This window comes from Equus quagga, chromosome 5, assembly GCF_021613505.1.
Source record: "Equus quagga isolate Etosha38 chromosome 5, UCLA_HA_Equagga_1.0, whole genome shotgun sequence".
Taxonomy (NCBI): domain Eukaryota; kingdom Metazoa; phylum Chordata; class Mammalia; order Perissodactyla; family Equidae; genus Equus; species Equus quagga.
In genome coordinates this window covers 11,604,682-11,617,615 of record NC_060271.1, presented here as the reverse complement: position 1 = coordinate 11,617,615, position 12,934 = coordinate 11,604,682, and the positions used below count along the sequence as shown (strand labels likewise).

General features: G+C 36.6%; 1 pseudogene; it reads left to right on the top strand.

Moving 5' to 3' along the window:
* Positions 1–12,934, top strand: part of LOC124239207 (cytochrome P450 4B1-like) — a 94,996-nt pseudogene that overhangs the window by 20,390 nt on the left and 61,672 nt on the right.

Here is a 12,934-nt window from a genome sequence, read left to right as displayed (position 1 = left end):
TGGGGTCTTGAAGGATGTATAGGCCTTCATTAAGCGCAGACTGATAGAGAGAGAGAGAGATGAGCCCTGAAAAAGTCATGGAGATTATATGCAAAAGAGCAAGGGATGGGGACAAGTGAATCTTCAAGTCTCTCACCCGCACATTTTTCATGACTCTCTCCTTCAAGGTCATATCCAAGGCCCATAATTCAGAAGGTAAAACACAATATATTTCAGGAAGAATTCCTTGAAGGTAGCCTTTCAAGGGGCCATTTCTTCCTGACCTGCTCCCTCACCCATCTAACCTCTTACTCCCAACACTCTTCCCCTTTGCTCTACCTGATGACAGGTGACTCATCACACAATCCATGGGGCCAGAGTTCTTTTCTTTCTCCTCTAAATTCTGGGATCCTGTCCAAACCCCAGGCCATATAACTGCTCATTTCCATTCCTGCCACCCTTCTTCTACTTCTGCAGTTACTTTCCATTCCTTTCTGCTTCCACTCCAGGGACTCTTGGACCCTGGCTCTTTCCCTTAGTTGGCTCAGCACCAGCTTTTCACCCACAGCACATGGGGAAGTGGTAGTTTTGGAGTCAGAGGGTCTGACTTTGAATTCTGGTTGTAACTCTTTCTTTCCCTTGCTGAGTCCTCAGTTTCTTCTCTATAGTTGGGCTCATAATGCTTGTTAATAGCCAACAATCACTGGGCACTTGCTATGTTCTAGGCACTAAGCAAAAGACTTTATATGTTTCTCCCATAACAACCCACATAATAGATTTTTTAAAGAAGCCCCAATTCTAGGTGAGGAAACCGAGGCACGAAGAGGTTCGCAGCTTGCTCAGGGTCACCCTGTTGGTAAGAGGTGGAGCCAGGATTCAAACCGAGGCAGTCTGACTCCAGAGACTTTGCTGTTAACCATTAACGTAAAGAGATGATTATTGGGTTGAGCCTCCAGTCCATACATGGCAGCCTCTGAAATTTCCAGAGGGCATTTCCTGTTTGATTTGTTTTATCCAGTGTTTCCAAGCAGCAGGAGAGTTTCAGGTTATCAGCTCCACCTGTTGGCATAAATGCAAGCCCCACTATCCAGGGCTCTTATGAGAAAGTGTTGGGTAAACCATGTGGCTAAATGTAGCATTTGTTGAAAAGATGTTTATAGAGGATTTTTAATGATGTGAGAGAAGCTTAAAACAAAGTGATCAAAACAGAACGTACAATTGTGTGTAGAGTATGAGCCGAACTCTTAGAAAGTTGTGCTGGCCATGGTCAACTGTTATTAACCAGTAAGTATCTTTTCCATTCATTTGCTGTCCACACACACAAACCAAGGACTCCTGGATGGTGGTAACTAGGTCTAATATGTCGTTATGCTCCCACAGCATGGAACACAGGACTGTGCCTACTGACGGTGCTGAGAAATACTGATCTGATGACTGAAGGAAGGAGGGAATGAGGAAGACTTTGGACTGGTTAGATCACCATCTCCAACAGGCCAAGGTCAGTTTTAATGCCACATTTTAAAGGAAATTAATAGTCTCAGTGCTGGAAGGTTCTTAGTTCAATTTATAGGCAACAGAAAGGCAGAGGAGGGGGGCAGTCAACCCCCAGACTGGCAGCTTGAAGCAATTACTCCTGTGGGTACATCACCCCAGGCACTTTTCTGGGTTTGGTAAAGTTCAGTTTGGTGCTGATGCAATTTATCACACTTTGTTTACTTTTACTCCTCTACATAGACTGCATCTTCCAGGTAGAAGGCTTTTTTGTTAAAAAAAAAAAAAAAAAACCAACAGCTTTATTGAGATATAGTTTATATAACATTCAGTTCACCCATTTATCATCAATGGTTTTTGGTATATTCCATTCTTATTTTGTTTCAACTAGTAAAACATATATAACATAAAATTTGCCACTTTATTTTTCAGTATACAGTCCAGTGACATTAATTACATTCATTTTGTACAGCCATCACCAATAACTATTTCCAATTTTTTTTTTCTTTTTTAAAGATTGGTACCTGAGCTAACAACTGTTGCCAATCTTTTTTTTTTCCTGCTATTTTCCCCCAAATCCCCCCAGTACATAGTTGTATATTTTAGTTGTGCTTCCTTCTAGTTGTGGCATGTGGGATGCCGCCTCAGCATGGCCTAATGAGTGGTGCCATGTCTGTGCCCAGGATCCAAACTGGTGAAACCCTGGGCCACTGACGCAGAGTGCGCGAACTTAACCACTCGGCCACAGGCCGGCCCCCCCCAAATTTTTGCATCACTGCAAACAGAAACTCTGTAACCATTAAGCATTAATTTCCCATTCGGCCTTCCCACAGTCCCTCGTAATCTCCAATCTACTTTCTGAATTTGCCTATTCTAAGTCCCACATATAAGTGGAATCATATATTATTTTTCCTCTTGTGGCTGGCTTCTTTCACTTAGCACGATGTTTTCAAGATTCATCCATGTGGTAGCATGTACCAGAACTTCATTCCTTTTTGTGACTGAACAATATGCTATTGTATGTACGTACATTTTGTGTATCTATTCACCTACTGATGGTCACTTGGGTTCTTTGTACCTTTGTCTATTGTGAGGATGGCGCAATGAACATTGCCCTCCAACTATCTGTTTGAGACCTTGCTTTGAATCCCTCTGGGTATATACCTAGAGCAAAATTACTGGATCACATGATAATTCTATGTTTAGCTTTTTCAGAAACTGCCAAACTGTTTTCCACAGTGGCTGCACCATTTCACACTCACCGGTAATGCAGCTGAGTCCCATTTTCCTCACATCCATCCAACGTTTGTTATTTTCCATTTGTTTTTTTTTAAAAAAAAACATTAAAGCCATCCTAAAGGATGTGAAGTGGTACTTCATTCTGGTTTTAATTTACATTTCCCTAATGACAAATGATGTTGTGCATCTTTTCATGTGCTTTTTTCCATTTGCCTATCTTCTTTGAAGATGTGTCTATTGAGGTCCCTTTCCCATATTTGAATGGGTCATTGATTTTCTGTTGTTCATTTGTAGGAGTTCTTTCTAATTTTGATATGATTTGCGAAAATTTTCTGCCATTTTGTGAGCTTTCAACTCTTTGATTGATTTTTGTGTTCTTTTTTGTATAGGACATAAGATAAGGCTCCAACTTCATTCTTATGCACGTGAATATTGAGTTTTCCAAAATTGTTTGTTGAAAAGACTCTTTTCCTCATTAGATTGTCTTGGCACCCTTGTTGAATATCAATTGAGCATACATCTGAGGGCTTATTTCTGGGTCCTCCATTGTTCCCTTTTGTCTGTATGTCTATCATTATTCCATTGTCACAGTAGTTTGATTACTGTAGCTTTTGTAGTAAGTTTTGAGATCAGAAAGTATGAGTCCTCCAATTTTGTTCTTTTCCAACTCAGTGTTGGTTCTTTAGAGTCTCTTGAGATTCCATGTAAGTTTGGGGATGGATTTTCTATTTCTGTAAAAAAAATCATTGGAGCTTTGATAGGGATTGTATTGAATCTGTTGATCACTTTTGGTTGTCTTGTCATCTTAATGATATAAAGAGTTTCAGTCCATTAACATTGGATGTCTTTCCATTTATTTGTGTCTTCTTTAATGTCTTTCAGCAATGTTTCATAGTTTTCAGTGGACAAATCTTTCACTTCTTTAAATTTATTTTTACATATTTTAATTTTTTGATTCTATGTAAATGAATTTTTTAAAATTTTCTTTTCAGATTGTTCATTGCAAGTATATGGAGATAAAACTGATTTTGTGTATTGGTTTTATATCGTGAAATTTTGCTGAATTTGTTTATTAGCTATAAAATTTCTTGCTAATTCTTTAGGGTTTTCTACATGTAAGATTATATCACCTGCAAACACAGATAATTTTACTTCTTCCTTTCCAATTTGGATGCTTTAAATTTCTTTTTCTTGCCTAATTGCTCTGGCTAGAACTTCCAGCACTATATTAAATAGAAGTGGTGAAAGCACAGTGTCCTTATTTTTCCCAAGGAAAACAAGCAGAAAAGCTTTCAGTCTTTCACCAATGAGTATGTTGTTAGTTGTGGGTTTTTAATAAAAAGCCTTTAGCATTTTGAGGAAGTTCCCATCTCTTTCTAGTTTATTGAATGTTGTTATCATGAAAGAGTGTTGAGGTTTGTAAAATGCTTTTCAGCACCAATTGAGATGACCCTGTTGTTTTTTCCCTTCATTCTATTTTTGTGGTGTATTACATTGATTGATTTTTGCACCTTGAGCCACACTTGCATTCTGGGAGTATATCCCACTTGGTCAAGAAGTATAATCCTCTTTATATGCTTCTGAATTTGGTTTGCTAGTATTTTGTCCAGGATTTTTGCACCTATATTCATAAGGAATATTGACCTGTAGCTTTCTTTCCTGTGGTGTCTTTGTCTGGTGTTGGCATCAATGTAATGTTGGCTTCATGGAATGAGTCAGGAAGTGTTCCTTATTCTAGAAAGTTTTTTGAAGTGTTTAAGAAGAACTGGTGTTAATTCTTCTTTAAATATTTGATAGAATTGACTAGTGAAGCCATCTGGCATTGGTTTTTCTTATTTGGGAGGTTTTTGGTTACGTATCCAATCTTATTACTAGTTACAGCTCTGTTCAGATTTTCTATTTCTTCTTAAGTCAGCTTACTAGATTGTGTTTCTAGGAATTTGGCAATTTCATCTAGGTTATCTAATTTTTTAGTATATAAGTATTCATAATATTCTCTTATAATCCTTTTTAGTTCTGTAAAATCAGTAGGAATGTCCCCACTTTCCTTTCTGATTTTTTAACTTCAGTCATCTCTTTTCTGTAAAAATTCATTTAGCTAAATGTTTGTCATCTTGTTGATTTTTTCAGAGCCAATTTTTGGGTTTGTTGCTTTTTCATTTATTATTTAATTTCCTTTTATAAATTAATTATTTTTTTGTTGCAGTAACATTGAATTATAACATATAGCTTTCAGATGTACATCATAATATATTTCTAATTCTGTGTAAATTACATCATGTTCACCACCCAAAAACTAATTATAGTCCATCACCTCACATGTGAGCCTAATCACCCCTTTTGCCCTCCCCCCTCACCCCTTTCCCTATGGTAACCACCAATCCAATCTCCAATGCTATGTGTTTGTTTGTTGTTGTTTTTATCTTCTGCTTATAAGTGAGATCATATGGTATTTGACTTTCTCCCTCTGACTTACTTCACTTAGCATAACACCCTCAAGGTCCATCCATGTTGTCACAAATGGCCAGATTTCATCATTTCTTATGGCTGAGTATTAGTCCATTGTGTATATACCACATTTTCTTTATCCATTTGTCCCTTGATGGGCACCTAGGTTGCTTCCAAGTCTTGGCTATTGTGTATAATGCTGCAATGAACATAGGGGTGCATGTATCTTTATGCCTTTGAGTTTTCAAGTTCTTTGGATAAATACCCAGCAGTGGAATAGCTGGATCATATGGTAGATCTATTCTTAATTTTCTGAGGATACTCCATACTGCTTTCCATAGTGGCTGTACCAGTTTACACTCGCACCAGCAGTGTACGAGGGTTCCCTTCTCTCCACATCCTCTCCAATACTTGCTGTTTTCTGTCTTGTTAATTATAGTCATTCTGACTGGAGTGAGGTGATACCTCATTGTAGTTTTGATTTGCATTTCCCTGATCTCTAATAATGTTGAACATATTTTCAAATGCCTGTTGGCTATCTGTATATCTTCTTTGGAGAAATCTCTGTTCAGATCTTTTGCCCATTTTTTAATCAGGTTGTTGGTTTTTTGTTGTTGAGATGTATGAGTCCTTGGTATATTTTGGATATTAATCTGATATATGGTTTGCAAATATCTTCTCCTAATTGTTAGGTTGTCTTTTTGTTTTGTTGATGGTTTCCTTTGCTGTGCAGAAGATTTTTAGTTTGATGTAGTCCCAGTTGTTCATTTTTTCTCTTGTTTCCCTTGCCCAGTCACACATAGTTCTTGAAAATATGCTGCTCAGACTGATGTCAAAGAATGTACTGCCTATGTTTTCTTCTAGAAGTTTCATGGTTTTGGGTCTTACAGTCAAGTCTTTAATTGATTTGCGTTGAGTTTTGTGCATGGTGTAAGGTAATGGTCTACTCTCGTTCTTTCACATGTGGCTGTCCAGTTTTCCCAACAACATTTATTGAAGAGACTCTCCTTTCTCCATCGTATGCTCTTGGCTCCCTTGTTGAATATTAGCTGTCCATAAACGTGTGGGCTTATTTCTGGGCTCTATTATGCTCCATTGATCTATGTGTCTGTTTTTATGCAAGTACCATGCTGTTTTGGTTACTATGGCTTTGTAGTATATTTTGAAATCAGGAATTGTGATACCTCCAGCTTTGTTCTTTTTTTCTCAGGAATCCTTTGGCTATTCGGGGTCTTTTGTTGTTCATATAAATTTTAGGATTCTTTCTTCTACTTCTGTGAAAGATGTTGTTGGAATTTTGATAGGGATTGCTTTGAATCTGTAGATTGCTTTAGGAAGCATGGACATTTTAACGATGTTAATTATTCCAATCCAAGAGCATGGAATATCTTTCCATTCCTTTGTGTCTCCTTCTATTTCTTTCAACAATGTCTTATAGTTTTCAGTGCACAGATCTTTCACCTCTTTTTTAAAGTTTATTCCTAGGTATTTTATTCTTTTTGTTGCAATTGTAAATGGGGTTGTATTCTTAATTTCTCTTTCTGCTACTTCACTGTTAGTGTATAGAAACGGAACCGATTTTTGTATGTTGATTTTGGATCCCATGACTTGACTGTATTCATTTATTTTTTCTAAAGATTTTTTAGTGGATTCTTTAGGGTTTTCTTTCTATAAAATCATGTCATCTGCAAAGAATAACTGTTTCACGCCTTTTTTTCCAATGTGGATCCCTTTTATTTCTTTTTCTTGCCTGATTGCTCTAGCTACGACTTACAATACTATGTTAAATAAGAGTGGTAGCAATAGGCATCCTTGTCTGGCTCCTATTCTTAGAGGGATAGCTTTCAGTTTTTGTCCATTGAGAATGATATTTGCTGTGGGTGAATCATATATGGCCTTTATTATGTTGAAGTATTTTCCTCCTATACACATTTTATTTAGAATTTTTATCATAAATGGATGCTGCATCGTTTCAAATGCTTTGTCTGCATCTATTGAGATGATCATCTGATTTTTATTCTTCATTTTGTTAATGTGGTGTATCACATTGATAGATTTGCAGATGTTGAACCATCCCTGCACCCCTGGAATGAAACCCACTTGATCATGATGTTTGATCTTTCTAATGTATAGTTGTATTCGATTTGCCGGCATTTTGTTGAGGATTTTTGCATCGATGTTCATCAGTGATATTGGCCTGTAATTTTCTTTTTTTGTGTTGTCCTTGTCTGGTTTTGGTATCAGGATGATGTTGGCTTTGTAGAAGGAGTTATGAAGCCTCCCCCCTCTTCAATTTTTTGGAGGAGTTTGAGAAGGATGGGTATTAAGTCTTCTTTGAATGTTTGATAGAATTCACCAGGGAAGCCATCTGGTCCTGGACTTCTATTTTTTGGGAGGTTTTTGATTGCTGTTTCGATCTCCTTAATGGTGATTGATCTATTCAAATTCTCTACTACTTCTTGGTCTAATTTTGGAAGGTTTTATGTTTCTAGGAATTTATCCATTTCTTCTAGATTATCCTGTTTGTGGGCGTGTAGCTCTTCATTGTATTCTCTTATTATTTTTTGTATTTCTGAGGTATTCGTTGTAATCTCTCCTCTTTCATTTCTGATTTTATTTATTTGGGCCTTCTGTCTTTTTCTCTTGCTGAGTCTAGCTAAGGGTTTGTCAATTTTGTTTATCTTTTCAAAGAACAAGCAATTGGTTTCATTAATTTTTTCTATTGATTTTTTAGTCTCTATTTCTTTTATTTCTGCTCTGATTTTTATTATTTCTTTCCTTCTGCTAATTTTGGGCTTTCTTTTTTGTTCTTTTTCCAGTACTTATAGATGTGCTTTTAGGTTGTTTATTTGGGATTTTTCTTCTTTGCTGAGGAAGGCCTGAATTTCTATAAACTTCCCTTTTGAACAGCTTTTGCTGTATGCCACAGATTTTGGCATGTTGTATTTTCATTTTCATTTGTCTCCAGGTATTTTTTCATTTCTCCTTTGATTTCCTCATTGACCCAATCATTGTTCAGTAGCATTTTGTTTAATCTCCACATTTTTGTAGCCTTTCTGGTTTTCTTCCTGTAGTTGATTTTTAGTTTCACACCTTTGTGGTCAGAAAAGATGCATTGTATTATTTCGATCTTCTTAAATTTATTGAGACTTGTTTTGTGGCCCAATATGTGATCAAGTCTGGAGAATGTTCCATGTGCATTTGTAAAGAATGTGCATTCTGTGGTTTGGGGATGGAATGTTCTATATATCTAAGTCCATCTGGTCTAACGTGTCATTTAAGGCCAGCGTTTCCTTATTGATCTTCTGTTTGGATGATTTATCCATTGGTGTAAGTGGAGTGTTATAGTCCCCTACTATTATTGTGTTACTGTTTATTTCTCCTTTTATGTCTGTTAATAATTGCTATATAATTTTAGGTGCTCCCATGTTGGATGCATAGATATTTACAAGTGTTATACCTTCTTCTTGGATTGTTCCCTTTATCATTATGTAGTGCCCTTTGTTTCTTCTTACACTTTTTGTTTTAAAGTGTATTTTGTCTGATATAAGTACTGTTGCCCTTGCTTTACTTTCTTTTTTTCCCCCAATTTCTTTTTTTTATTGAGTTAATGATAGGTTACAATCTTGTGTGATTTCAGTTGTACATTAATGTTTGTCATTCATGTTGTAGGTGCACCACTTCACCCTTTGTGCTGACCCCCCACCCCACCTTTCCCCTGGTAGCCACTAACCTGTTCTCTTTATCCACATTTTTAAATTCCTAATATGAGTGGAGTCATACAGAGATTATCCTTCTCTAACTGGCTTATTTCACTTAACATAATTCCCTCAAGGTCCATCCATGTTGTTGCAAATGGGATGATTTTGTTCTGTTTTGCAGCTGAGTAGTATTCATTGTGTATATATACCACAACTTCTTTATCCATTCATCTGTTGATAGACACTTAGGTTGCTTCCATGTCTTGGCTATTGTAAACAGTGCTGCAATAAACATTGGGGTGCCTCAGACTTTTGGAATTGCTGACTTCAAGCTCTTTGGACAGATACCCAGTAGTGGAATGGCTGGAACGTATGGTAGTTCTATTTTTAATTTTTTGAGGAATCTCCATACTGTTTTCCATAGTGGCTGCACTAGTTTGCATTCCCACCAGCAGTGTATGAGGGTTCCATTCTCTCCACAACCTCTCCAACATTTGTTACTAGTAAATTTAGATATTTTTGACATTCTAACGGGTGTAAGGTGATATCTTAGTGTAGTTTTGATTTGCATTTCCCTGTTGATCAGCGATGATGAGCATCTTTTCATGTGCCTATTGGCCATCCGTATATCTTCTTTGGAGAAATGTCTGTTCATGTCTCCAGCCCATTTTTTGATCGGGTTGTTTGATTTTTTGTTGTTGAGTTGTGAGAGTTCTTTATATATTATGGATGTTAAGCCTTTGTCAGATATATGACTTGCAAATATTTTTTCCAAGTTAGTGGGGTTTATTTTTGTTTCAATCCTGTTTTCATTTGCCTTGAAGAAGCTCTTTAGTCTGATGAAGTCCTATTTGTTTATTCTTTCTATTGTTTCTCTTCTCTGAGAAGACATGGTGTCCGAAAAGGTCCTTTTAATACTGATGCCAAAGAGTATACTGCCTACGTTTTCTTCTACAAGCCTTATGGTTTGAGGTCTCACCTTTAGGTCTTTGATCCATTTTGAGTTTATTTTGGTGAATGGTGAAAAAGAATGGTCAATTTTCATTCTTTTACATATGGCTTTCCAGTTTTCCCACCACCATTTCTTGAAAAGACTTTCTTTTCTCCATTGTATGCACTTTGCTCCTTTGTCGAAGATAAGCTGTCCATAGATGTGCGGTTTTATTTCTGGGCTTTCAATTCTGTTCCATTGATCTGTGCACCTGTTTTTGTACCAGTACCATGCTGTTTTGATTACTGTAGCTTTGTAGTAAGTTTTGAAGTCAGGGATTGTAATGTCTCCGGTTTTGTTCTTTTTTCTCAGGATTGCATTAGCAATTCGGGGTCTTTTGTTGCCCCATATGAATTTTAGGATTCTTTGTTCTAATTCCGTAAAGAATGTCATTGGGATTCTGATTGGGATAGCATTGAATCTGTAGATTGCTTTAGGTAGAATGGACATTTTGACTATGTTTATTCTTCCAATCCATGTACATGGAATGTCTTTCCATCTCCTTATGTCCTCATCCAATTCTCTCAGAAAGGCCTTGTAATTTTCATTATATAGGTCCTTCACTTCCTTAGTTAAATTTACCCCCAGGTATTTTATTCTTTTTGTTGCGATTGTGAATGGTATTGTGTTCTTGAGTTCTTTTTCTGTTGGTTCATTACTGGAGTATAGAAATGCTACTGATTTATGCAAATTGATTTTATACCCTGCACCTTTGCTGTAGTTGTTGATTACTTCTAACAGTTTTCCAATGGATTCTTTGGGGTTTTCTATATATAAGATCATGTCGTCTGCAAACAGCGAGAGTTTCACTTCTTCCCTCCCTATTTGGATTCCTTTTATTCCTTTTTCTTGCCCGATTGCTCTGGCCAGGACCTCCAGTACTATGTTAAATAAGAGTGGTGATAGAGGGCATCCTTGTCTCGTTCCTGTTTTTGGGGGGATGGCACTCAGTTTTTGCCCATTGAGTATGATGTTGGCTATGGGTTTGTCATATATGGCCTTTATTATGTTGAAGTAGTTCCCTTCTATGCCCATTTTGTTCAGAGTTTTTATCATAAATGGCTGTTGGATCTTGTCAAATGCTTTTTCTGCATCTATTGAAATGATCATGTGGTATTTATTCCTCAGTTTGTTGATGTGGTGTATCACGTTGATTGATTTGCAGATGTTGAACCATCCCTGTGTCCCTGGTATGAATCCCACTTGATCATGATGTATGATCCTTTTGATGAATTGCTGAATTCTGGTTGCCAAAATTTTGTTTAGAATTTTTGCATCTATGTTCCTCAGTGATATTGGCCTGTAGTTCTCTTTTTTCGTGGCTTCCTTGTCTGGCTTTGGTATCAGCATGATGGTGGCCTCATAGAATGTGTTAGGAAGTGCTCCATCCTCTCTAATTTTTTGGAATAGCTTGAAAAGGATAGATATTAAATCCTCTCTGAAAGTTTGGTAGAATTCCCCAGGAAAGACATCTGGTCCTGGGGTTTTATTCTTTGGGATGTTTTTGATTGCTGTTTCAATCTCTTTCCTTGTGATTGGTCTGTTCAAATTGTCTGCTTCTTCTTGAGTGAGCTTTTGGAGATTGTAGGAGTCCAAGAATTTATCCATTTCCTCTAGGTTATCCATTCTGTTGGCATATAGTTTTTTGTAGTATTCTCTTATAATCTGTTGTATTTCTGCAGAGTCTGTTGTTATTTCTCCTCTTTCATTTCTGATTTTGTTTCTTTGAGCTGTCTCCTTTTTTTTCTTTCTAAGTCTGGCTAGTGGTTTGTCAATTTTATTTATCTTCTCAAAGAACCAGCTCTTTGTTTCATTGATCCTTTCTACCACCTTTTTCGTTTCAATAGTATTTATTTCTGCTCTGATTTTTATTATTTCTCTCCTTCTGCTGACTTTGGGCTTTATTACTTCTTCTTTCTCTAGTTCAGTTAGGTGTAGCTTAAGATTGCTTATTTGGGATTTTTCTTGTTTGTTAAGATATGCCTGTATTGCAATGAATTTTCCTCTTAATACAGTTTTTGCTGTATCCCATATGAGTTGGTATGGTGTGTTATCATTTTCATTAGTTTCCAGGTATTTTTTGATTTCTTCTTTAATTTCTTCAATGATCCATTGCTTGTTCAGTAGTGTATTGTTTAGTCTCCACATCTTTGTGCCTTTCTCAGCTTTTTCTTGTAATTAATTTCTAGCCTTATAGGATTATGATCAGAGAAGATGCTTGTTATTATTTGAATTTTTTTTAATTTGTAGAGGCTTGCCTTGTTTCCCAACATATGGTCTATCCTTGAGAATGTTCCATGTGCACTTGAGAAGAATGTGTATTCTGCTTTTTTAGGGTGAAGTGATCTATATATTTCTATTAAGTCCAATTGTTTTAGTTTTTCGTTTAGCTCCACTATTTCCTTGTTGATTTTCTGTCTGGATGATCTGTCCATTGATGTGAGTGGGGTGTTGAGGTCCCCTACTATTATTGTATTGTTTTTAACATCTTCCTTTAGTCTGTTAATAGTTGCTTTATAAACCTTGGTGCTCCTATGTTGGGTGTATAAATATTTATAAGCATTATTTCTTCTTGATTGTGTCCCTTTGATCATTATATATTGTCCTTGTGTGTCTCTCTTTACCTGTCTTATTTTGAAATCCACTTTGTCTGATATAACAATTGCAACACCTGCTTTTTTTCCCTTGCTATTTGCTTGAAGTATTGTCCTCCACCCCTTCACTCTGAGCCTGTGTTTGTCCTTGGGGCTGAGGTGTGTTTCCTGGAGGCAACAAATTGTTGGATCTTGTTCTTTAATCCATTTTGCCAATCTGTGTCTTTTTATTGGAGAGTTCAATCCGTTTACATTGAGAGTGATTATTGATGCATGTGGACTTAAAGCTGTCAATCTGTTGCTTATTATCTGGCTTTCCTGCTTTTCTCTTCCTGTGTGCTTTATCATACCCATTTGATACTACAATTTCTTATGCTAAGTTTCTTAGATTTTTGCTTATTTATGTTTTGTGTCTCTGTTCTGTTGTTTAGTTTAGTGTCTACCCTGAAGTTTGTATTTAGAATCTCGTGTATAATATAGTCTATTCTCTG